Consider the following 26549-nt stretch of genomic DNA (forward strand, 5'->3'; position numbering starts at 1 on the left):
GCTTCAACCCACTTGTCCAAACGAAGTAGAATCATTTTCTCTAACAATTTACGAATACAGGATAACATTGCAATCGGTCTATACGAGTTGTGATCGCAAGCCGGCTTGTTGGGTTTCCGTATGGCTATCACTCTCACTTGTCTCCAGTCATGCGGGACAATATTCAGCTCCAGAAACTTGTTGAACAAGTTCAGCAAACGCTGTTTTGCCAAATCGGGAAGATTCTTCAACAAGTTGAATTTAATCTTGTCCGACCCAGGAGCTGAATTGTTACATGAGAAGAGGGCAATTGAGAAATCTACCATCAAAAATTCTCATAGTCGCATTGGAGCGGAATGTCGCGTACGACGCTTTGTGCAGGAACGGAATCGGGACAAACCTTTCTTGCAAATTTGAAGATCCAACGGTCAGAGTATTCCTCACTTTCATTTGTATGGTTCCAGCCACGCATTCTCCTAGCCGTATTCCAAAGAGTGCTCATAGCGGTCTCCCTTGACAAACCATTGACGAACTTTCGCCAATATCCACGCTTTTTTGCTTTAATCAGACCTTTTAGTTTGGCTTCTAGAGCTTGGTACTTTCGAAACCATTCCACTGATCCAGTTTTCCTGAATTTTTTGAAAGCGGATGATTTTTCAAGGTAGACCTTTGAACACTCCTTGTCCCACCAAAGTGATGGAGGACGACGTCGGAAAGTGGTAGCAGGAACACGTTTCTTTTGAGCTTGAAGTGCGCTTTCGTAAATCAAACTCGATATAAAGTTATACTCTTCGAGTGGAGGAAGTTCATGCATTGAAACAAGTGCTTCAGATATTATTTCTGCAAATTTTCTCCAGTCAATATTTTTCGTGAGGTCATAAGCAATATCGACTGACTCACGAGAACCTGATTCATTGGCGATCGATAAAATTATTGGCAGGTGGTCACTACCGTGGGGATCTTGGATTACCTTCCACGTGCAATCCAGGGATAACGAAGAAGAGCAAAGTGATATGTCTAGCATACTTGCCCGTGCAGGAGGGTTGGCTATTCTAATTGCTTCCCCAGTATTCAAAACTGTCAATTTGAAGTTGTCGCACAGATCATAAATCAAAGTGGCACGGTTGTCATCGTAGAGTGAACCCCATGCTGTTCCATGGGAGTTGAGGTCACCTAAGATTAGCCGCGGCTCCGGCAGTGCCTCGATGATATCAAAAAACTGATGGTGGCCAACCATAGTTCTTGGAGGAATATATATCGAGGCAATGCAGAGGTCTTTGCCATTGATTTGTGTCTGGCAAGCGACAACTTCAATGCCTGTCATCGATGGGAGAGTGACTCTATAGAAGGAGTGACATTTTTTGATCCCCAATAGTACGCCACCAAACGAGTCATTTCGATCGAGGCGAATAATGTTAAAATCGTGGAAATTCAGTTCGTCGGCTGAAGAAAGCCATGTTTCACAGAGGGAAAATACATCACAGTTAGAACTATGAATTAAAAATTTAAATTGATCTAGTTTAGGGATGATGCTTCTGCAATTCCACTGTATTACAGTGGTCAAATCCTTGACCTCTTGCACTGAATCAGGCATCGAAGGAAATGAACGCTGCTAAAAAACCACATTTTTCTTTCAAAAATGTTCTCACAATCGGGAGCAAACATAATACTATGCTTTTAAGAGGGTCATTTATATTTAAAGCATTTAAAATATTGTCCACAAGGTCAGAAAGCGCAAGCAAGCCAGATTGTGGCTGTTGCCTCGACCGCGAAAAAGGAACAGACGTGTTGGGCTCTGCTCCGGGAAGTGCTGAGGACCCCTGGTGCGTAGAAGAACCGCTTAAACCAGGAGGTACTTGCTTCGGTCTATTCTCAGCACGTTCGATACGAGGTTTCATTCCAACTTGGGAAGTTTCGGTCTTCTTTCTGGGGAGTGATGGAAAAGAAGTAATTTTTCTTTTCCTAATGGCACCCTGCGATGTACCGGAACTTCCTGCATTAGGAGCGTCAGCAACAGACTCGTCGTTCTGCAGAATGGAGTAGGGATTGTCCTGAGTCGTTGGAACGGAACTCTTAAGCATTTCTGCATAAGTCCGCTTGGAACGTTCCTTTAAGGAACGCTTGATTTTTTCCCCTCGTTGTATGTACACCGGGCATTGAGAAAGATCATGGGGGCCCCGTCGCAATGAAGACACTTGCGCTCTTTTGCGCAAGAAGTCCCATCATGACTCTCTCCACAATCTGCGCAACGTTGTTTATTGCAACAATAGGCGGCCGTGTGACCGAGTTGCATACATTTGTTGCATTTCATTACCCGGGGTACAAACAACCGAACAGGTAAACGAAGTGCACCTATTGCAACGTAGTTTGGAAGAGCGGAACCCTCAAATGTCACACGAAAAGAGTTTGTCCGATTGAGAACTCGTTTGTCATTTTTAAGTGACACAGACTTCAGTCGATCGCATTCAAGAATCTTCACACTTTTGAGTGAGGAGTTCTTGAAGCGACCGACACCATCGAGTATCTCTTTTCGAGTCAAACCCTTTTCGTTTATTACACCGTCTATTTCAACGTTGCAACAGGGTACGTATACGCGATACTTAATCGCAAAGAGATCACAGCGCGTTATTGCATTCGTTTGGGTCCTGCAAGAGACGACAACTCGTAATTTGTCTGGCCCCATCCGAGTAATTTCAGTAACTTTGGAAAATTTCTGCGTTAGTTCTTTTGAGATGCGAATGACATTAAGAGGTTTTGATTTTCGTCTAAAGTATACAATGAATGGACCTTTGAATCCCTCCGGGTATTCCTTTAGACGAAAATCATGTTTTTCATCAATTTCCTCATCTTCAGAACTTTCTACTTCATACACAGAATTTTCCTCCTCAATGTCTGCTTCATCCTCCTGCTCTTCAGGAGGTGGGTCAGCATCAGAAACATTCAATGACGTGGATGGGGGATCCTCCCCGCCCTCAGCCATAATAATAAATTAGTCACCTGTTCGATGTGAACAGTATAGAATAATAATAAAAAAATAGAAAAAAAAATAAATGAGTAAATAAATTATATTTGTATTAAAGGTATATATAAATTATATTTATTTCAATTTTTTATTGTATAAATTCAAAAATGAAAAAAAGTTTCAACAAAAGTTCAACGGTAATGTATGAAAAATGTACACCCCTAATGCCAACGCTTGCCGATCTGGTAAATACAATGTTGGACAATGGTGTAAATCGTACACAGGAGGTTGAAGGAATGATAAATGGAACAATAGAAAAATAAACTTCTACTTGCCGCTGCTGTGTAACGTGTGATGAATGTGTGTTGATCTGAACTGGATCCTCAGCGTCTCGATCGTGCACCACTTTTTATTGAGCTCGCTTCACTCGCAAGCGCTGATGAAAAAAAGCACAATATAAATCTGCGTGAAAAAAAAAACACCGTTATCGGATCGATTCTCAAACTTGTCCGATCAGCTCGCGAGTTCTCGAAAGAGTCCACCACCACCGCATTGCCACCCTTGTTGTTGAAAAAATGCTCCAAAGAACTTGCGATTGCTCGTCTACTCAATCGATCGCTTCAGGAACGAATCTTCCCAGCGTTAACGTTCCTATCCATAAATTTGGGGATTTTAGTCAAGTAACAAACTATCGTGGAGTGTCTATACTTTGCTGTCTCAGCAAGGTGTTTGAAAGACTGGTGCATAATGTCCTATATAACGCTGCATCATCTGTTATCTACGAAGAGCAACATGGATTTATGCAACATCGCTCGACCACAACGAATCTCATGTGCTACGTCACCGCACTGTCCCGAGAAATTGAAGAGAGGCGGCAAGTTGACACGGTTTATATTGACTTCGCGAAAGCCTTCGATACTATCCCGTACATTCTAATTGTTGAGAAACTGAAGTGCATAGGCTTTCCAGATTCAATAACAGAATGGATTTTTTCGTACCTTAGTGATCGCAGTGCATATGTTGTGGTCAACTCAGCTAGATTCCGTAGTTTCTACATCACATCTGGTGTACCGCAGGGAAGCGTTTTGGGACCGCTATTATTTATCATATACATCAACGACTTGTGTCTCCGGCTTTCATCGTCCAAACTTGCATTCGTTGATCAATCAATGTTTGTTGGAATCGTCAGAACTGGAACGTACATCGACTATCAGCGATCTCGGAGTTACGATTGATTCAAAGCTCCGATTCAACGTACACGTGGGCATTATGACTGCCAAAGCTTTCACCGTGTTGGGATTCATCCGCCGTCACGCATATGAGTTCACAGACACTCGTGCCCTAAAGATGTTATACTGCTCCATTGGTCCGCAGCATTCTGGGATACGCTGTTCCTGTTTGGTCCCCTTTCTATGTAGTTCATGCTTTGACGATAGAACAGTTGCAGAAAAAAAAATTACGTTTTGCCCTGAGACTGCTCCCGTGGAATGACCCATCTAATCTTCCTCCATATTCCGACCGGTGCAAGCTGATAGGATTGGAAACATTATCAACCAGGCGCGTTACATTGCAAAGGATATTTATCTTCGACATACTGCAAGGCTCCATTGACTGCCCTGAACTTCTTGCACAGGTTCATTTGAACATTCCTCCCCGTCGTTTTCGGAATTCATCGCTACTAGCTGTTCCATATCATAGAATAAACTACGGCAACAACAATCCATTTGATTTCAATTTAAGCAAAAACGTTTTCAGAAATAGGATAATTAATTATACATAGATTGTAAGTAAATAGTTCAGTCTGTGCGTGTAATCGAAGACGGTGGAAATAAATAAATAAACCAACACGCCCGAAAGACTCATGCTTTCCTTTTTTCGCTAAAGGGTGTGTCACATCAAATTGCATCACGGAAAAAACGCTGTAGAAATTCGCCCAGTAGACCGATCCTTTTGAAAATTTTAGACAGTAAAATAAAAACTATTAAACAACTTTTGGCATTTTCTTTTTATTCATACTTCGAGCCCAAGCCCGTATGCTCGCACCTTCCTCTTTAGGTGCGAGTTGTAGTTTTTTGACGTAGGATTACGTCCTTCGGGAACATATGGGGGTATAAATTGAAAAACGAAAATCGATCGCATCGTGAAAAATGTCCAATTTCAAACGCTTATTGCTCAGTCATTTCATGGTGGATTAATGAGATTTTTGCATCAAACGATTTCGGCACTCTATAACAATTTTTCACCTTGAATAAAATAATATATATCATGTAACTACATATCGAACAATTAAAAAATCTTAACACCTTTCCTAACGGAAATACCCCCTTCTGATTGTTCGAAATTGACGACACATGGGGCGGGTCCCTAACAGAGACATCAAAACCAAGCTGCCTGGGGGAAATCGGCAATGCAAATACATGAAAGTAGGGGTAGCTTTTGTTCCTACCGAAATGTATTCCCTAACAGAGACATCAAAACCAAGGTGCCCGAGGGAAATCGGCGTTGCAAATATATTCAAGTCGGGGGCATTTTTATATTGCAAGTAAGGTGAGTGATACGATTAATTCTAGCAAATAAAATTTAAATTTGGAACTTTAAAGTTGGTTGCTTCGTGAATTTTCATTTCAATGACCGATAGTGTATTGTGAAAAATTAAGCACAAGTGTAAGTGTAAAATTGTATATGGTAGCATTTGTGTTAAAATGACTTGATATATGAAACGATTTATTTCAATTTTCATAAATAAAAATCAAGGTGTGTTCCCGCTCAAGAACGAGTCGTTTGGTTTAAGCTGTATGTTTTGTTGTGTTCATTTTCACCCAAGGAAAATTTATACGACGAGAAAGATTGGAAAAGTGAAGAAATAGTAGAAAAACTGATTTCCCATATGCTCTACATATAGTATTAGATGTTGTTCGCCCAATTAAAATTCGCATTGGGTTTAATAAACACTCAGAAAGTAAACATTATAAAAGAAAATCACTTTTCCATTTCAAATATCATTTCTCTATATAAAAGTAACATGTTTTTACTGATGAGAAAAATTGATAATTGTGTTCGGTATTGGTAATTATCTTATGTTACATTGGTGAGTTATTTTTTTCTTTAGTTCATCCATACATAACACAGGAGGCATCTCGTCTAGTATCACAGAGAGCGGTTCTCATCATATCTCGTTCCACTTTGGTATCTTATATCTGATACGCACCATCCAACGACTGTTTACCATCCTTCTGTCATCATCACTCGGTAAACACTGGTGGAGTGAACAAACAATACCCAACAACCAAACAAAACGGCCTTTATCAGGGCCACCGAATCATTATCAAAGAGTTCCACGATGTTTCTTCAAACATACTCAAAATCAACAGATAGCCTAACGGAATCCTACGTCAACTATGCGGTCGTGTCTCGGACACAACAACCCTGTGACTTTTTTGAACAGAAATCCATTTTCTCTTGAAGTCCGCCTCCGATTTGAGAACTTTTGGGTTCTTCCGGAGGGCCTGCTTCATAATCGTCCAATATTTCTCTATTGGGCGAAGCTCCGGCGCGTTGGGCGGGTTCATTTCCTTTGGCACAAAGGTGACCCCGTTGGCTTCGTACCACTCCAATACGTCCTTTGAATAGTGGCACGAAGCGAGATCCGGCCAGAAGATGGTCGGGCCCTCGTGCTGCTTCAATAGTGGTAGTAAGCGCTTCTGTAGGCACTCCTTAAGGTAAACCTGCCCGTTTACCGTGCCGGTCATCACGAAGGGGGCGCTCCGCTTTCCGCAAGAGCAGATCGCTTGCCACACCATGTACTTTTTGGCAAACTTGGATAGTTTCTGCTTGCGAATCTCCTCCGGAACGCTGAATTTGTCCTCTGCGGAGAAGAACAACAGGCCCGGCAGCTGACGAAAGTCCGCTTTGACGTAGGTTTCGCCGTCCATTACCAGGCAATGCGGCTTCGTCAGCATTTCGGTGTACAGCTTCCGGGCTCGCGTCTTCCCCACCATGTTTTGCCTTTCGTCGCGGTTAGGAGCCTTCTGAACCTTGTATGTACGCAGGCCCTCCCGCTGCTTGGTCCGCTGGATGAATGAACTTGACAAATTCAGCTTATTGGCGACATCCCGGACCGAACTTCTCGGATCACGTCTAAACTGCTTAACTACGCGCTTGGGATCTTTTTCACTGACGGAGCATCCATTTTTGCCGTTCTTCACCTTCCGGTCGATGGTTAGGTTCTCGAAGTATCGTTTTAGTACTCTGCTGACCGTGGATTGGACGATTCCCAGCATCTTACCAATATCCCGATGTGACAACTCCGGATTCTCGAAATGAGTGCGCAGGATTAATTCACGACGCTCTTTTTCGTTCGACGACATTTTTCCAAATTTACGAAAAATTGACAGTGAAGCATGGCCAACGTGATCTATACACTCTTATCTGATTATAAGCGAAAGCTGAAGATATAATTCCTAAAAATTAAATTTCTACAGCGTTTTTTCCGTGATGCAATTTGATGTGACACACCCTTTATTTTCGTTTTGGATATTTCCCCCAAATAGCAGAGTGCTTCGGCGGGGGTTTCTTGTTCTTTAAATTTTAAAACCCGGCGAGCGTTTCGACTTGAACTGTTCTCGGGAGGTTAAAGGGCATCGCCCGCGAAGGCTTGTAAGTGCGACCAATGAAAGCGCAGGGGAATTTCGGTATGAATACGGAAGAGTTAACATCGTTAACTATTACGTGCTTCCGGTTCCAATTAGTATCTCGCTGATCTGAGGATTCAAGATATGCTCGCCCATTCCTGCTTTGGCCGTGGAATAGGCAGGAGCGGTTTAGTTAATGTGGATCGCGAACCATATTACGGAAAGGTAATAATCGGTAAAAAGTGCAGTCGGAGTTGATTTAAGTGGATTTTTTCTTTTTTTCCCATGTTTGTTTTCTTGTACGTGTTAGATAACTTGTTAGTGCAAAAGTAGAGTTGTCCCTTGTAATAGAAAAGGTGTTGTACCCTCGACTAGTACCCCCATCGATCATAATTCGAGGTAAGCTTGTGGCACGTGGCATAACTTAAATCGTGGCTTTTATCTAAATTGTGGCTTTCGTGTGATGTTCGATGTCCCTGATTTAGGAAGAGCCGCTCGCTGACCCCACGATTGAGGTTTGGATAGGGCCGTCGTCAACTTCAGTGGACGCGCAGAGTATGCCTAAAGGTGGAAACAGAATGCCGCGTTGTGCGTTGCTTCTCATCAGCAGTCATTGCTTGCGTTTTGTACTAAAACATTCGACCGACGCAGTCTGCTGATTTGCAGTCACAATCTAGCATTCGCGTCACCACTTTTCATGTAAACAAAAACAAAATAAAGTTCGTATGAAAATCTTATTCTTGTTGTGTCCAAGGATCAGTTGAATGTTTTTAAAAACAACACATTGACATATCCGCGCTGGCGGCATTGAGCTTCGTTTACTAGTTTAGGGGAGAGTGAAAGAATAGCTGATTTTCAGTCGGAATGAACACGTTTTCAAAATTAAAATTATGAATGAAAATTAGCTTTTCTATATCAAACTAGTACTCTATTTGAATGAAAAACATTTTTGTTTGCAGGTGGTGAAAAAGTCTCATACGAAAATTGTTTATGAAGACAACTCTATATTATGATGAAAAAATTCAGCAACAATGTTGGAATTGTTTAGCCATATGGTTGAATGAAAGTCAGAAACACGTGTTTCAAGTAATCAAATAACATGATGTGAAAATTAAAAACCGGCTTCGTGTCTTCTAATCTGATAGAGATTACACTAATGAGTTTGGGACCCAAATTATGGCCCTAATTTGAAATTGTCACCAGACGTCGACACCATGCCACTGTCATCGCGAATTCTGCGCAAGCAGTTTAGAACAAATGTTAGCGTTTAGTACAACGATGCTAATGACGCAACGCATTATTGTGTTCGACTAAATGGAAACACACATATTTAAAATGAAGTGTCAAAGCACAATTGTCGCAACGCGACGCATGGCGCGGCATTCTGGTCCCACCTTAACACTCGCGCACGAGAAGAAGCCCGTCCCGGATCACTTATCCAGTCGTGTGCGAACATCACTGCAGCATCGTCATTCATCGCTGGACGTGGTGATAAAGCAGAGCAGCCACCGTGGTGATAAAGCGGTATAGAGCCACCCATAAGTAGTATGAAGAAATAGATCAGATTGCAAACGCGACGTACTTTAAGCTTGCACCCATGGGTCGAGGGTTCGAAACCAGATATTGTAGAAGTAAATAAAATGTATGTTCAGAGTTAAATTTTATGGATTCATTAAACGTTCTCTGTTTTCGGTTATGAATGAATTTCGTGTTTGAGTTAGAATTAATGTAAATGAAGATAGTCTGATGTAATGAATAAATGTTGTGAGTTAGAGTAGATCTTGGAGAACTCTATATTTACTGGCTGGCGGCCTAAAAGCCTAAAAACCCGACAAACCGATTAATTTTCAGCAGGTCTCGAGTCCAGGGTTGGGACTCCTCATCTTGTTGTAGTTCTTCAACCCCTGCTCCTGTTCTACGAAACCAGGTTCAAGGTGGGTGGAACGGACATCTTCTAGTAGGTCCAGTGAGGAGAACTTTTCAGCGTAATCGGTACTCCTTGGACCGGCCGAAGTGTCCCTCTGTTGTTGGAATTGTGGATCTCGCGCGCTTTCGCGGCGGCACGGGTTACATTTGGCGCCCAACGTGGCGGCACGGGTTACAATTGTTGTTGTTTCCATGCGGAGTTAAAGATAGATTGATTTAGTTATTAGATGTAGAATAATTATGCTGGTGCAACAGGTACAGAATTGCCTGTAGCCGAGAGTATACTAATTGCGAAAAAGGTCACCGGAATAACCTTCAAGGCATTGACAAGGAACAAATTGCGACATATGATCAGCTTTCGTATTGTTCTGCGAGGGCAAGAATGGATCATCAATCAATAATCAACTGATGCTATAAAAAAAAACCATTTCAGGTCGACTAAATCATACTACTATACAGTTATTTCGAAGCATTCTAAAATACTATCCGAAGGGAATTGAATAAACTAGTCGATGGAAATATGCTGACATTCAGATGAAATAAATAATTCTTTATAATATTCAGCTCTGTCACCGACTTTTTACACCAAAAATTTTTACACAAAGTTTCATAGCACCCAACATTAATTTCGAGTGTGAGCAGAAAGAAGTCAAGAAATTAATCCAGTTAAAGCAGTAACCAGAACGAATGGAATCATAAAGTTGAATTATTATCGAATAAAGGCAACATTACTCCTCCAGCGAACGCTCGCCGTCCCACCTTCCATCATTTTCATCTATTTTAAAGCATTATTGAATGCCTCCCAACAGCCCATCTGGGTGGTGTCAAAATTTCCCCCAGGTCATATCTCACCTTTCCGTTTTTTTTTTTTGTTCCTCACCCATCTTTCTCTCACACGAGTCCCAACTGACACGTTGCGATTTTCATGATTTCCTCTTTTAGTTGTGTCAAATCGAGCAGTTCAGCAGAATGTAATCTCGCAGGGAAAAGTACAACACGTGCACCGAGCAGCCGGTGCACTTTTCCTTTACACATCCATATACTGTTGACGGGTGACGGGTTTTTCCATTAGAAAAATTGAAAGATTTTTCACGAACGTCGTAGAAAGCAGCTTCTCGTTGTTTTACTCCATCATTTGTGCGGTGTCCAAGTCGACACCCGCGCGTTCCATCAACCTCGCCGGGGGAAGACTGAGAGAAGGAGTCTGTATCGCAGATGGATGGCAAAAGTTACAGAAAAAATAATATTTTATGGTGCCAACCGAACCACACTGATGAAACAAACAGAAGTTGACTATGGTTACCAGTCATTATTACATCGTTGTTGTCGCATTTGGAAATCCACCCACATCGCTGCACAAAATCCCAACGATAATCTTCGATTTTCATTATCAACCCACAGAATGTGGATTCAGTCGTGGCCATTGAAATACCATTAGACTGGCTCGTTTTATACCCGCTGAAAAAGCAAACTCGGAAGAGATTAACTTGATTGCAAAAATTAGAGAACAATCACACCACGTGTGCAAACACCGGTGCCGGTAAACTATCCCTACTGTTGGTCGAAGCACTGTCCCCAACGTTGGGTTGTTGTTTTCCCCCTGATTGGGGATAGTCATAATCTACACTGTCAACAGCTGTTGACCGAGGCCAGTAATTGCGCCGAGGCTGTGCCACCGGCGAAGCGCTCTTCAGAAATGTACCTTCGATGGGGGGGGGGGGGGGGTTGGAAAAATGCGATTCAAGCGGCGCTGAGGTGGTTCCTAACCCTGTCATGAGGTACAATTCCATAAAGAGAGTGGCGCGAGTCCTTCGGATAGCTTTACGGTGCGTTCGGAACGCAGATTATACTCATTGCATCGCATGACCAGTGTTTGTTTATCCTTCTGGTTCTGCAAATTGTTGTTCCTTGCGAATGCATTGCAGCTTTGATCTGGGCTTAGTGATTCACTTCGGCTTACGGTAGGGATAATGGTACAAGCAAATCTTGCATCGCATCGCATCTGTTTGAACTTTCATTAAGTTTTGCATATTGGAATGATGCCTAGTTGATGGGATTATTCGAATTGTCGGTGTGGACTATTGTGGGTGGAAAGTTTTCGCTTTGAAACATGTTTTTTTTGACGTAGGACTACGTCTAACCGGAAGATTTAGGGGGTGAAATGGAAATCTAGGCACTGAACAAGTAGGAAAAAATGCAAGATTTGGAACGCTTATAACTCGAGCATTTCTCAATAGATCGCAAAGGTTTTTGCATCCATTGATAGGAAATATATCTACGCATCTATCATAACGAATAACATTTCATTTTTCTTGAGATAAATAATTGAATAATTGTGAAATATCAAGCATTGTCAAAATGCACTATGTGCCCATTTTTGATTGGTCCATTTTGTGCTCCTCAAATCGTACCGACCAAAACCAGAGCAGCAGCGAAATAGAATGAAGCACGATTGGAAAGGAAAAAGAAAAAAATGAACGAAACATTGGTCGCAGTCTCACACATGCGTAATTCTCGAGCCAGCCAGTCAGCTTAAAAATCCCCGCTCCGCTGCCGTAACGATCATTCTCATCCAAACCGTACACCACATCGGTTCGCATCACAACACATCAACAAACCAACCCAAGCAGCCATGTCTGGACATGGTAAAGGAGGAAAAGTGAAGGAAAAGGCAAAATCCCGCTCGAACCGTGTTGATCTGGAGTTCCTCGCAAGGGTAGCTAGGCCGAGCGCGTTAGTACCAGTACACCAGTCCACCTAGCCGGCGCTATATAGTTTCGGCCGCCGAAGTGATCGAGTTGGCTGGTAAAGCTGCTCGCGACGATAAGAAAAACCGCATTCGGAGCAGAACACATTCGGTTCGGTGGACATCAAGACAACAGGCAGTTGCAGCGAGTGGCGAGTGGCAAACGCAATCGCAAAACGGCATCAGGTAGCAGAAGAAAAAAGTTTGTTCTTTATACAAACTGCTTTGGATGCAAATCCAGAACAAGGCGGCATCGAGGGCGTTCGAAATGGTTTTTTTCAAAACCACGAGTACAAAGTTTTCGAAATTGGAACCATTCCATAAAACAAGGCGCTTTTCAGGGCCATTAAACCTTCCAAAAAAGAGTTTAGGAAATACAGTTCAATGCTTTCTAAAACATTATCCAAAATAATAATAAAACACAAATTGATTTTTTCATAATTTGTTTGCCAGGATCTGATGAGTATGTGAATGTGGCAGTTGTTCTGAGCTTATTGATTGTCGCCGCACGGATCATGCCTTTAGAGCGTGATTCATGGCGAGAACGATAGAGCGGATGCTTAGATCGCGCTCTATCCTAAATACACAGAATAGCTTGCGCAGTGGCTTTATCGTAACTAATGAGGTTTTTCCGAAGTGCGATTATTGCTAGCTGAAAACCTAAATATCATAAAACTCCTCCGGCCAGCGATAACCCGCCGGGAAGGAGAACAAAACAAAAATAAGCAAAACGACGTAATGTGTTTACGATCAGAGCCTATCTCCGATCGTAAATACCGAAGGACGGGAGAAATCCCAAAAAGAGAGCACTATGGGTGCTATAAACGGAGCCTATCTCCGAGCTAGGACAATAAGTAATAAAACGGAGAGGAAAAGATAACACGCCTGCGAGCGTGTTAATAATCATCCCTCGTTCGCCCGTCTGGCTTAGAATAAATAATTATAATTTTCTCTCTCTTATGCTACGCCCTTCTGGGGTAGATAAGAAGGCAATGTCTGTATATAAGAGAAAACTTGAACAGAATAAACGCACTCTCAACTGGACACTCTCAACCATACCACGGACGTAGGAGCGTCGTGGCGAAGTACCGAACCCCTCTTTTTGTCATAAACGTATCACAACCCTGGACATCGCCCGAGCATCCTGGACACCATCGGGAGCACCCTGGACATCATCGCCGGCAGATCCCAGCGCAACAAGCGCTGGTAAGTATTGAACACCCCTCCTCCAAAGATCCGAAATTCCAACCACCCTTCCTCTCCCTTTTCCTTCCCTTGGCTCCGCCCGGCCAAACTCCCAAGTGACGCGGTACTACCGGATCGCACCAGTAGGCGCATACTCGTTATGCGCTCTACGTGATCTGGCCTACCACATAGCGTCCAGTAAAGGGCTTTCCCTTCGTGTCATCAGCACGATCTCGAACTGCAGCCACATTTGGTGGCTCCAGAGAGGATCTTTCCTCCAGCGTAATCAGCACGATACCCTGCAGCCACATTTGGTGGCTCCAGAGAGGATCTTTCCTCCAGCGTAATCAGCACGATACCCTGCAGCCACATTTGGTGGCTCCAGAGAGGAGTCTTTTCCTAAAGACACTGTACGAACTCACAACACGCTCGGTTGAGTTGAGAATCCTGTTAAATTGATTTGCGCCCGTCGTTGAACGGAGAGGTTCGGTCTTGTAAAGACGAACAAGGTGAGGTTGTCTGTGGACATCACCATTTAGCCAAGAGGCAAATTGCGCATTTCAAGAAACAGAAATTAGGTCCTGAAAGACGGACAAATTAGGCCGTAGAAATCGGCATCTTGTTGAAACAAGTCCAGCTTTATAAACAGACCGATCGCCAGTCAGGTATAGTTGGACGAAGGCAACCAGGCGCCTCGTCAACATCAACTGTAATCCGGTCACGAGGGCCGGAAGACGAATATTGTGCAACGTTTGAAATCAGCGTAGGCAACTAGGCGCCACGCTTGGTTTAAGACAAGGCGAAGGCAACCAGGCGCCTCGCCACTTGCGCATTATAACACAGTTTAAACATCGAGTGACGGCAACCAGGCTCCTCACTCAGGAATAATGATATCAAGCTTTACGAGATCATCACGCCCGTGCTGTGATGCATGTGGCAAGAAAATTGAACTAGACAATCTGGTCCAATGCAGACAGTGCAAAAGGAATTATCATCATTCCTGTGTAGGACATACACCCACTGAAGAGGAAACCTATTTAGTATGCTCGCTTTGTTCCCCTACCAAAACAAACGAAAGTGAGGGAAAGGCACAGGCACCTGCAGCGTCTCATCCCTCAACTAATTCGAGGGAACAAAAACAGATAGAGGAGCTGACGAATCTAGTTACACAACTAGCTGAGATGCATGTTAGCGAACGCAACAACATAACCACATTAAAAAAGGAAATAGTAACAATGCAGGCATCACTCAACGCTTTAGTCGTGGGCGCAACGACAATAGCAACACAGCGACAAACAGAATTACCATGCTCTCCGGCGCAAGCGCAGTCAACTGAACCCCTAATCAATATCTCCGGGCAACAACGTGACCGAGCAACGATTCAAACACCACTACCAATGAGATCCGGTCCATCAATTGGCTGGGAGCAGAGTGCAATGATGCCAGCTCCACAGCATGGAGATTTTACGATTCTAATGAAGAGGCAAGCTTTGACTCCCTTGCCAAAATTCAGCGGGTCGCCCAAAGATTGGGCTAAATTCAAAAGGATCTACGAAGTCAGCACGAGAGAATGTGCGTTTTCCAATCATGAAAATCTCTCCAGACTTGAAGCTGCCCTTGAAGGACGCGCAGCTAGAAGCGTGCAGCAACTATTTATAAACTCGGAAAATGTTCCGAGTATAATAGAGAGACTAGAGGAAAATTTCGGAAACCCTAAATTCATATATGAGGAACTACTGCACGATCTACAGAAGCTTAAAAGAGAAAGTAGATCAATAATAATCGAAATGTCAGATGCTTTAGAAAATATGGTGGCAAACATGACGATCATAAATCAAAGAGGTTACCTACTAGATGCGAGGTTAATAGAAGACCTAGTTAAGAGACTACCTTATAACCTGCAAATAGAATGGACACGCCATAGAACGACGACTGGTGATGCCCCATCTTTAGAAGAAATGAGTAACTGGCTGAAACCTCACGCCAAAATAATGAGGAATATGGCTTCTCCTCTACCTTCTACAGTTAGAAGCCAGATACATGTCCATCAAGAGATGCCACGCATGAAATGTCCGGTTTGCTCGAATAACCATAAAATCTTCGATTGCACGGAATTTAAGAACTCCAACATCCAAAAAAGATGTCGATTGGCAGTACAATGTAAAATATGTTTCGGATGTCTAGGCACCGGACATATGGTTAAAGATTGCAGACGATCTAGGAGGTGCGGCTTGAGTGGATGTAACAAGCACCACCACAGAATGTTACACTCGAATCCAGACATGGAACCAACACCTCGTAATACGTCCGCTACAGTTCCGCTTGAAGCCAACTGCAATATTCACAAGTCCTCAGCAAACGAGATATACTACCAGGTGATTCCAGTAACACTTCAACACGGAAGGCATTCAGTCGATACATATGCCTTCCTAGACACAGGGTCTTCCCTGACATTGCTAGATGAGGAAATGGCAAACTCCTTGGACCTATACGGCAGAGAAGAACCACTACAATTAAAATGGACACAGGACGTGTCTCGAAACGAGCTGAACAGTAGAAAAGTACAAGTTCGCATTCAGGGGTCGTCCAGAAGGTCGTACCGACTTGACGGTGTAAGAACCATTAAAAACTTACAACTTCCGACTCAGACAATGAACTACAAAGCAATGGCTACAAAATATCCGCATTTGGAAAACCTTCCGATCGAAAGCTACGAGCTTGCAAGGCCAACAATTCTCATAGGGCTGAATCAAAGCCATTTGCTTACCGCCATGGAAACAAGAAGGGGAAGTGACAATGACCCAATAGCAGTCCGAAGTAAGCTTGGATGGTTTATTTTCGGTAATGTCAGATCAATTTATCAAAACGATCATGAACTATTGCAACACGATAAAGAACTACGAGATATGATGGCTGCGCACTTCTCAATCGATGAATTTAGCATCAGACAACCAATAAGAGTCAACGACAACCCCTTGCCCTTAGAACCGGTCAACAAGTATACCACCGCGAGTTCTAACAACGTAATGCTGATAACCTCGACCGAAGATAAATCAAAAAAATCAACGCGAAAAAAAAGACGTAGAAATAAGACTACAACAAAAGGCATTTCTAAATCTTGGTTCAACATCTCACGTATATTGAAAATAATGATGTTGTTCGTAATGTCGTTCACGTTGATCAACGCTATATCCATAAAACCCGTTGACAAAGACGGTCTAATGTTCGACCACGAAGGAACGTGCTTATTACATAGAGGCATATGGCAAACGAATATACAAACCAACGTAGTGCCCGATGAAGACATTGAAGTAATTAACTCGATACGGAATAATGTGACAGTAGCGATGAAAGACATGGAGTTTGTCATCGAAGACTCTCTCCTAGAGCAAATTGCAACATCTGTTGAACGTTTATGCGATGATGCGATTGATGAAATCAAGCAGACAACGAGAACTAAACGAAGCAGAGGGTTCTTCGGTTTTTTGGCGGACTTAATATTTGGTAGCGACAATATGGGAAACGAGCTACAGGCAATGAGGGTTCATGAAGACGAAAAAATTCACCAAATATCGGAGTCAATGGTAAAAATGAATACCAAGGCGTCCAAAATGGGAGAACAGCTTAACGAGAGATACTATAAATTGTACAAAGACATGACTCAATTAAAACAATTATATTCTGCGGATAAGGTTCAAAGGTTACGAACAACGATGTTAGAAACCACGATATTGGCACGAGAAGTTATCGATGGAACATTGAATAGATATAGGAAAGTTCGAACGTTTCCTTTGTCCGTCGACGAACTAGCCCAAACCAGAAAAAACATTTCACAAGCGTTGCCAACTGGTTACATTGTCCTGGATCACCCATCAGCCGTAAAATACAACACGCGTGTAGTCAACGGCTCCCTCATAATTACCATGACGAGTGTTGTCATCAACAAAGTTGAGTTCGAGGTATTTAAGATAATACCGATCCCACGGGCTGAGAATGGCTCAATTATTGTAACAGAACATGATCGCATCGCGGTAGGCCACAACCAAGACTTCTTCTACCCATCGATCGAACTAACAAAACTGAATGATACGCATTTAATTACGGTTCAACCAGAACTGAGTAAGGAAGTGGATTGCGTAGCGGCTGTCATACTGCATATCGCAAGTACCCGCAAATGTGCAACAAAACTGTTAACCACGCCTTACGCTATGATGGAGACACTGTCCACTCCTAATACCGTTTTATACTATGCATCCGATACAAAGGCAATAGTTATACATTGCGACAACGTGGTAATGTCACCACCTTATGAGGCAGCAGTAGTAACTCTCCAGCCAGATTGCCGTATACAATCCAACAACAAAACGATACATGCAAGTTTAAATGGCATGAACAAGAAGATTGCAACATACTTCAAATCTAAATACCAGGTGGCCGATCACCTATTGGACGAATTCAATGACACCGTAAAAGATGTGGTGGAGCCGAAGCCCGATAATCCCTACGATAACAACGCTATGATAACCGTGTACAACAGTTTGGATCCCTTCCATCCGAAATCGAAGTATCTTTGGAGGAACGCCGCCCTTTTCGTAAGCATACTAATGATTATAATCGGGATCATTTATCTACGTTGCTGCAGACGAAGATGCTGCACCAGATCCAGAGCCACAGCAGGACCCGATGTCCATATCCGAATGGACAACCTATTGAACCGGCAACAATTAGAAGACACAGCGCTTTAAAACCAAGCATTGGAGGGACGTTCAATGAAGCAAGGCGGCATGCCGAAGAATTGAAGAGAAAAAGTGATTTAAAACTCTGTTAGACCATAAGTACACAAAATGTAAAATAGAAGAAAATAATTGAATATGAAATAATTGTAGTCAAAATGAGGAATCTGACAATGAATAAGAAATATAAGCAACAAAGGGTTGCATAAACTGACGAGAAGATATGTCGTCTAATGTAATAGTAAAAAAATATAATTTGTTCAGTGAAAGAAGCAATTAGGCGCCGTTGTATGGCTATTAAAGTACATAAAGTTGAAGACTCTTCTATGGATAGAAGAAGTATTGAATTTGAAAATTGAATACTCCTGCGAGAGTAAAATGAAGTGTAACACAAAGCTAAAATGAATAGGATTTGCATTGTAAATGAATCTGAAGGCAAAGTGGCTAATAAATTGTAACGAAGCAAAGAATGAATTTATAACACACCATGTATGAAGAATAAACGGAAGTCATCCGCTCATAGCAAACGAATTGCATTGTATAACTTCAGGTTAGGAAATTGAATGTAAGAAAAACATAATATTGAAAAGAGAATATAAGATGAAACAATTGCGAATTATACAGTAATAAAAGATACAGCATCAGAAGCATAGAAGAAAAAATTATTAGAAACAGATGCGGCGTAGCTCAATTGGTAAATCTGCCTTACGCGATTTACGAGGGCCGGTATGTCGCCGCACGGATCATGCCTTTAGAGCGTGATTCATGGCGAGAACGATAGAGCGGATGCTTAGATCGCGCTCTATCCTAAATACACAGAATAGCTTGCGCAGTGGCTTTATCGTAACTAATGAGGTTTTTCCGAAGTGCGATTATTGCTAGCTGAAAACCTAAATATCATAAAACTCCTCCGGCCAGCGATAACCCGCCGGGAAGGAGAACAAAACAAAAATAAGCAAAACGACGTAATGTGTTTACGATCAGAGCCTATCTCCGATCGTAAATACCGAAGGACGGGAGAAATCCCAAAAAGAGAGCACTATGGGTGCTATAAACGGAGCCTATCTCCGAGCTAGGACAATAAGTAATAAAACGGAGAGGAAAAGATAACACGCCTGCGAGCGTGTTAATAATCATCCCTCGTTCGCCCGTCTGGCTTAGAATAAATAATTATAATTTTCTCTCTCTTATGCTACGCCCTTCTGGGGTAGATAAGAAGGCAATGTCTGTATATAAGAGAAAACTTGAACAGAATAAACGCACTCTCAACTGGACACTCTCAACCATACCACGGACGTAGGAGCGTCGTGGCGAAGTACCGAACCCCTCTTTTTGTCATAAACGTATCACAACCCTGGACATCGCCCGAGCATCCTGGACACCATCGGGAGCACCCTGGACATCATCGCCGGCAGATCCCAGCGCAACAAGCGCTGGTAAGTATTGAACACCCCTCCTCCAAAGATCCGAAATTCCAACCACCCTTCCTCTCCCTTTTCCTTCCCTTGGCTCCGCCCGGCCAAACTCCCAAGTGACGCGGTACTACCGGATCGCACCAGTAGGCGCATACTCGTTATGCGCTCTACGTGATCTGGCCTACCACATAGCGTCCAGTAAAGGGCTTTCCCTTCGTGTCATCAGCACGATCTCGAACTGCAGCCACATTTGGTGGCTCCAGAGAGGATCTTTCCTCCAGCGTAATCAGCACGATACCCTGCAGCCACATTTGGTGGCTCCAGAGAGGATCTTTCCTCCAGCGTAATCAGCACGATACCCTGCAGCCACATTGATAGTTGGGGACTTTCCTGATTATTCAATTTTCACCAATTCTTAAATTGTTTCCAGATTGAAAGTACAGTAATATACAATTAGTTCGACAATTAGTAGCTAATTGGACGGACATGTAATGCGATTTGTTTATTTGGACATTTTTGTAAACATAGAGATCCAAATTATGACCCCACATTGAAAGTCGACACTGTACCACTGTCATCTCAAATGTTCAATTACAGGTTAAAATTACCTCCAATCCGATACTGAGTGGTGGTAATGCGACGTGCCATTGAATGTAATTTACTGTAAAATATGTCACAAGCTGGATGGGAAGAAATTTCCCAACTGTGAAAGCTGTGGCGAGTGGCAAATGCAATCGCTAAACAGAAAGGTTTAGCCGAACAAGATGGGGATATCGAGTGATAACAAAACAATAAACTCTTTAGATTGAAGGTAATTTAGTGATCCTGAAAAGGACCCTTTTTAGCCCGCATGTTTGGATTCACGAAGCGAACAAATCGTAATGAATGTATTTTTTTGCCATCGCTCCCTTTTAACGCTCATTCGTTCGTCTCGTTGGACTCGCCCCTCTGGCTGAGTCCGCCGATTTGTCTCTATCCTGTGAGTGTGTACCGCTAGAGTATAAAATACTCGGACCCCAAAAAAATATCTTATTTTCTTTCAAACCGTAAACCCGTGTGGTTGTACGGCATCGGAATCGTGGACGTAACAAAGGAGGACAAGTTAAGGAAAAGGCAAAGTCTCACTCGAACCGTGCAGGTCTCCAGTTCCCTGTTGGTCGCATTCACTGATTGCTCCGCAAGGGTAACTAGGCCGAACGGATTGGTGCCGAAGCACCAGTATACCTAACAGCAATTATAGAGTTTCGGCCGTCGGAGTGCTCGAGTTGGCTTGCAAAGCTGCTCACGACAATCAGAAAACTCGCATCAAGAACAGAGCAGCTTCGGTTCGGCGCACATCAAGGCAACAATTAGTTTCAGTGAGTGGCAAAGTGTTTCTCCGGCACGTCGCATTAAATGTAATTTACTGAACAATATGCACAAGTCGGATGGGAAGAAATTTTCCAACTGTGAAAGCTGTGGCGAGTGGCAAACGCAATAGCTAAACAGGAAGGTTTAACCGAACAAGATGGGAATATCGAGTGATAACAAAAACAAAACACCAAAGGTTCTTTTCAGAACCATCAACATATTCATAAATAGTAAACAGTAAACTAATCCATTTTTCAGGTAGATAGGTAGGTATTCACGTAGGAGAAGAAAATAAAACAATATATTTAAAATATATATTCAACAAAAGCTGTCCCCTTTGTATAGTCCTACGTCATTCCGGTTATGTCCCCGACATTACCCACCCGTCTTTTTTTCAGATTTATTCCCCTTAATTTTTCACCATAATCGCTCCCAAGTGTAATGTGGTGGACGGGAGAACAACACTCGACAAAAAAATTAGAGGGGCAGATTGCGAAGTCCAAATTTTTAGGTGATTATTGAAATGCTGTAACTTTGTGAAAAAGATACGAAATCTAACTGATCGGCTGGAAAGTTTATAAGATGGACGTCTAGATGGCGCCTCTTGCAAATTTCTACTTGACTATCACAAAGCACCATTTTTCAATGGATACGTGTCAATATTTGACAGCAATCGGTCGATTGGTTCGTGAGTTACAGCATTGAGAGTGAAGTAACTTTTGTTACTGTGAAACTCCTTGAAGTATCACAAATAAATGATGCCAAGATTGCATGAATTGGGCTTCGAATTGCTTCCGCATCCACCGTATTCTCCAGATCTGGCCCTCAGCGACTATTTTCTGTTCGCAGACTTGAACAGAATGCTCGCTGGCAAGAAATTCAAGACCGATGATGAAGTGATTAAGTTTATTTGTTTATTTGGTCAACAGGTAGCATTGTACCCCAATGACAAGTAAAATAATATAAATTAACACAAAACACTTCTAAAGTTACACTTATTTGTTTCACGCGTCATATTAAAATTAAAAACGTAGTAACACCTATTGAAGAGACGAGACACACTCCGCATTGGTTCATGCAAACCGTAATTCGTTCTAGCAGAAGGGGTACTAAGGAACAAGTATGTACGAAGGCTGCGACGACGTATATTAATGTCTAAAGTGCCGAGCAAAGTAGAACAATCAGTGTTGCCCTGCAGCAGGTCTGCAATGAAGCAAGCTACGTTGCGTCTCTCATCCAACAACTCCAGTTTAATAAGTAAACAACGGCTCTTGTAACTAGGCAGGTTAAATGGATCCGTCCACCTAAGATGACGTAGAGCAAAGCGGATGAATTTTCGCTGTACTGCCTCAATCCGTTGGTTTTCATTTTGGTAGTAAGGAGACCAGATGACCGATGAATATTCCAGGATGGGGCGCACAATTGAACAGTACAGAGCTTTCAGGCAGTAGATATCCCTAAACTTTTTGGCAAAACGAAAGAGAAAACCCAGCTGCGAAGAGGCTTTAGATACGACGAGTGTAATGTGATCCTTGAAGGTAACTTTCGTATCAATCAGGATGCCCAAGTCCTTGATAGTCGATTCTCGCTGTAATTGTACACCTTCCAGACTGTAACCGAAGTGAAAAAGAGAGCGTTTACGTCCAAACGAAATTACCGCGCATTTGGACACGTTTAGTTACATTCTATTACTATGACACCATTTAGCGAAAGTTTCTAGCTGTTGTTGTAGAAAAGCCGCATCTTGTGGCTGCCCAATCTTATAGAACAGCTTCAGGTCATCAGCATACGAGAGTTTGAGGCAGTTTATACGAAGTTGACATCACTCATGTATAGTAGAAATAGAAACGGTCCGAGGTGACTTCCTTGGGGAACACCGGACCAAGCTGGAAAGGGTTTCGAAACATGGACTCCAATCTTGACAGCCATGCTGCGACCGCATAGGTAAGATTCCAGCCAGAGTAACAGATCGCCATCCATGCCTAGTTTGTCAAGTTTAGCTATTGCGATTTGATGGTTCATTTTATCGAATGCTGCAGATAAATCCGTGTATATAGCATCCACTTGCTGACGATTTTCTATTTGACGAACTACATAGGAAGTGAAGCAAGTTAGGTTAGTCGTCGTTGAACGTTTTGGCATGAATCCGTGCTGGTCCTCCGATATATAAAGCGCGTATCTGTGCACTAACTCGTTGAGAATGATCAATTCAAATAGCTTGGACGTAGCACTTAACGCAGCTATACCGCGGTAATTCGAAACGACCCTTTTGCACCCTTTCTTGAACACAGGGAAAACATACGACTGTTTCCAACAGTTCAGAAATACGCCAGTGAAAGATTAAACACTGTTGCGAGTGGTTAGGCTAGCGAATGCATGCAACGTTTGAGCACAAGTGATGAAATACCGTCAGGGCCACATCCCGTGGAGGACTTCTAAAAGAAAATCGTGGGGCATATGATGAAACTATTAACTATGGATAACGGAAATCCAACGTGTCCCACGATTTTATTTTAGTCTCATCATTGCCCTAGATTAATTAAGAAAGGGGTCTGATAACTACCAACTGCTACTTGCCTAGTTATTTTCTAGTTTTTAGTACATCATCTGTATTATTATTATGTTTAATCATAATGAAACCGTTGAATTAAGCTGGGAAATCAACCCATTCATAGATGTCAACGAGACTTGGGCGTGGTCTTAGATTCGAAACTAACCTTCGTTGATCATTATAATACAATCATCCATATATCAAATATGTTGAGCTTCATCAAACGCTTTAGTTACCATTTCCACGATCCTTACTCAAAAAAGACATTGTATATTACATATGTCAAATCAATTCTCGAATATTGTAGTATTGTATGGTCCCCCTATATAACTTAACACGAAGACAGAATTGAATCTGTACAAAAACAATTTTTATTATTAAGCACTTCGTAAACTAGGCTGGTCTTCATATCATCTCCCTTCATATGAAGCACGCTGTATGCTAATCAATATCAAAAGCCTAAAAGAACGTCAGAACTCTGCCATGATTCTATTTATTATCGATATCATATCACAACGAGTGGACTCAGAAGAAATATTAGGGAACCTAAATTTTCACGCACCGATTAGACACCTGAGTAACCCTAACATTTTCTACATAGATTACCGAAGAACGAATTATGCCAAATATAGTCCTATTAATCGTATGATGAGCCTCTGTAACGAACACAGTGAAATAATTGATGTAACCATGTCAAGGTCAATGCTTAAAAACTATCTGAATGGAATAAGATATAGTTAAATTTCACTGTAATATTCGGGCAGCATATTAAGTCTACGCTGGTTTGACGAAATAAATAAACAAATAAAAAAAAATTATGATTATGTAACCTGTTAAAATCCTCTTCTAAATTAAACGGATAAATTATCCAGCCAGCTCTCTTTGGTTTTTTTTAGTTTTAAGTAAGTAGTTTTAAGTAGTATTAAGAATGTATCGGTCTACAATTTTGATTGACCACAATAAATAAATAAATAAATTTAAAAAGTGTTTTTTTTTACTTATTTCATTCTTTAGTTTTTAGTACATTATCTGTATAAATAGTATAATTCCCTACAATAAAACCATTCAACAATTTCTTTAAAATTTTAGATTTGCAATTTACATTAATAACCGTGTTCTACTAGTCATTCTCTTTCGTTTGATACCTATATTGATGGGGTTTTGAAAAAAAATATGGCGCCATATTGTAGTGGCGGCCATTTTGGATTTATGTTTTTCATGAATAACTGTCTACCAGTCAATCCCTTTCATTTGATACCCATATTGATGGGGTATAGAGAAAATATGTAATCCGCCATTCTGTAGTGGCCGCCATCTTGGATTTACATTTTTTATCGATAACTGTAATCTCATGATACTCATAGTGATAGGATTTTGAAAATATATAATTATATATATGGCGCCGTCTTGTGGTGGTCATCTTGTAAAAATACAATAAATAATTGTATTAATAAAAAGTCACAGGAGGGTTGTGTCCGAGACACGATCGCATAGTTGAGTTGACGTAAAATCCCGTTAAGCTATCTGTTGATTTAGGATATGTTTGAAGAATTACATCGTTAAACTCTTTGATAATGAATTGGTTTTAATGTTTCTATTAGGGAACACATTTCGGTAAGAACAAACGTTCCCCCTACTTTCATGTATTTGCAATGTCGATTTCCCCCAGGCAGCTTGGTTTTCATGTCTCTGTTCAAAAGGTTCAAAATGTTCAATTCTGTACAAAAGTTCCCCCTACTTTTATGTATTTGCAATGCCGATTTCCCCCAGACAGCTTGGTTTTGATGTCTCTGTAAGGGACCCGCCGCATGTGTCGTCAATTTCGACCAATCAGAAGTGGGTATTTCCGTTAGGATAGGGGTTGAGATTTTTCAATTGTTCGATAGTTAGTTTCATGATATATATTATTTTCTTCAATATGAAAAATTGTTATGGAGTGCCGAAATCAACTGACGCAAAAATTACATTAATTAATCATCAAATGACCGAGTAATGAGCGTTTGAAATTGGATAATTTTCACGATGTACTCGATTTTCGATTATCAATTTGTACCCCAATATGTTCCCGAAAGACGTAATCCTACGTCAAAAACATTTGTCACAGACGTGTTTCCATTTAGTCCCGCTACTTATGACGCACCCGTTGATAAATTCTACAATTGACGAATTTCATGCCAACTCGTCAGCACCATCTCGGATAGTAGTGAAACGTTGTGGGTATAAAGACATGGATCATTTAAGCAACTTTGCATACTTGAAATATTCGAAAAAGAATTGGACTACTTTTTGGAAAATGCTAAATTTTTTTTCTTATTTTTTTACAAAAAATTATAACTTAAAAACTGTGATACCTACAAAATTCTTGTCAAACGATGAAATGTAGGAAATTGTTTAAATTTTCACAAAAAATATCCTAAAATTTTTGAAAAAAAATTTCGCTGCCAAAAAATTTGTTTTAAAAATAAAAATAATTTTTTTTCAGAAACGATTTTTTTTAAATTCCCAAAGATATATATATATATATATATATATATATATATATATATATATATATATATATATATATATATATATATATATATATATATATATATATATATATATATATATATATATATACATGAAGAGCCCTTAAAATATCCAGCAAGTCGTCCATACATCGGTAGTTGGGCACTTTTGCATGTTTTCTTTGAAAAAATACAACTTATCATAATTTTGTTTAAAGTCGATAAAGCGATATAGTATATTCGACAAAGTTTTAGGTCTTGTTAAAATATGAACCTTTGTTCAAGATATCAACTTTCTATCTTTTATAGTTTTTGGAATATAAGTCATTTTTGTATGAAGGCTCCTGAAAAAATTATGTTTTGCTCGTAACATTCTAGTGTGTAAATTCTCACGTTTGAAATATTCTTGACATGTTTCTAAATAGAGAAAAGTTAGCAGAGCATTCAAAATGCGATTATTTATACACAGTTAACGATGGTATTTTTACGGACTAAAGAATAAAATTCATTGAAGGCGATTTGACGCTGATAAATATCGCCTTCAATTGCACCTACCTTTGCCAA

At 41.3% G+C, this 26549-nt stretch overlaps 1 protein-coding gene and 2 pseudogenes across 1 annotated transcript in view; all 3 read left to right on the top strand.

The window, feature by feature from the left end:
- The window catches only part of LOC129762532 (neurotrimin), a 946497-nt gene that overhangs the window by 498929 nt on the left and 421019 nt on the right, over window positions 1–26549 (top strand). The gene's annotated exons all lie outside the window — the stretch shown is intronic.
- Window positions 12836–12964, top strand: LOC129763710 (U4 spliceosomal RNA; annotated as a pseudogene).
- On the top strand, window positions 18984–19112 carry LOC129763711 (U4 spliceosomal RNA; annotated as a pseudogene).

The sequence above is a fragment of the Toxorhynchites rutilus genome, chromosome 1, assembly GCF_029784135.1.
Source record: "Toxorhynchites rutilus septentrionalis strain SRP chromosome 1, ASM2978413v1, whole genome shotgun sequence".
Taxonomy (NCBI): Eukaryota; Metazoa; Arthropoda; class Insecta; order Diptera; family Culicidae; genus Toxorhynchites; species Toxorhynchites rutilus.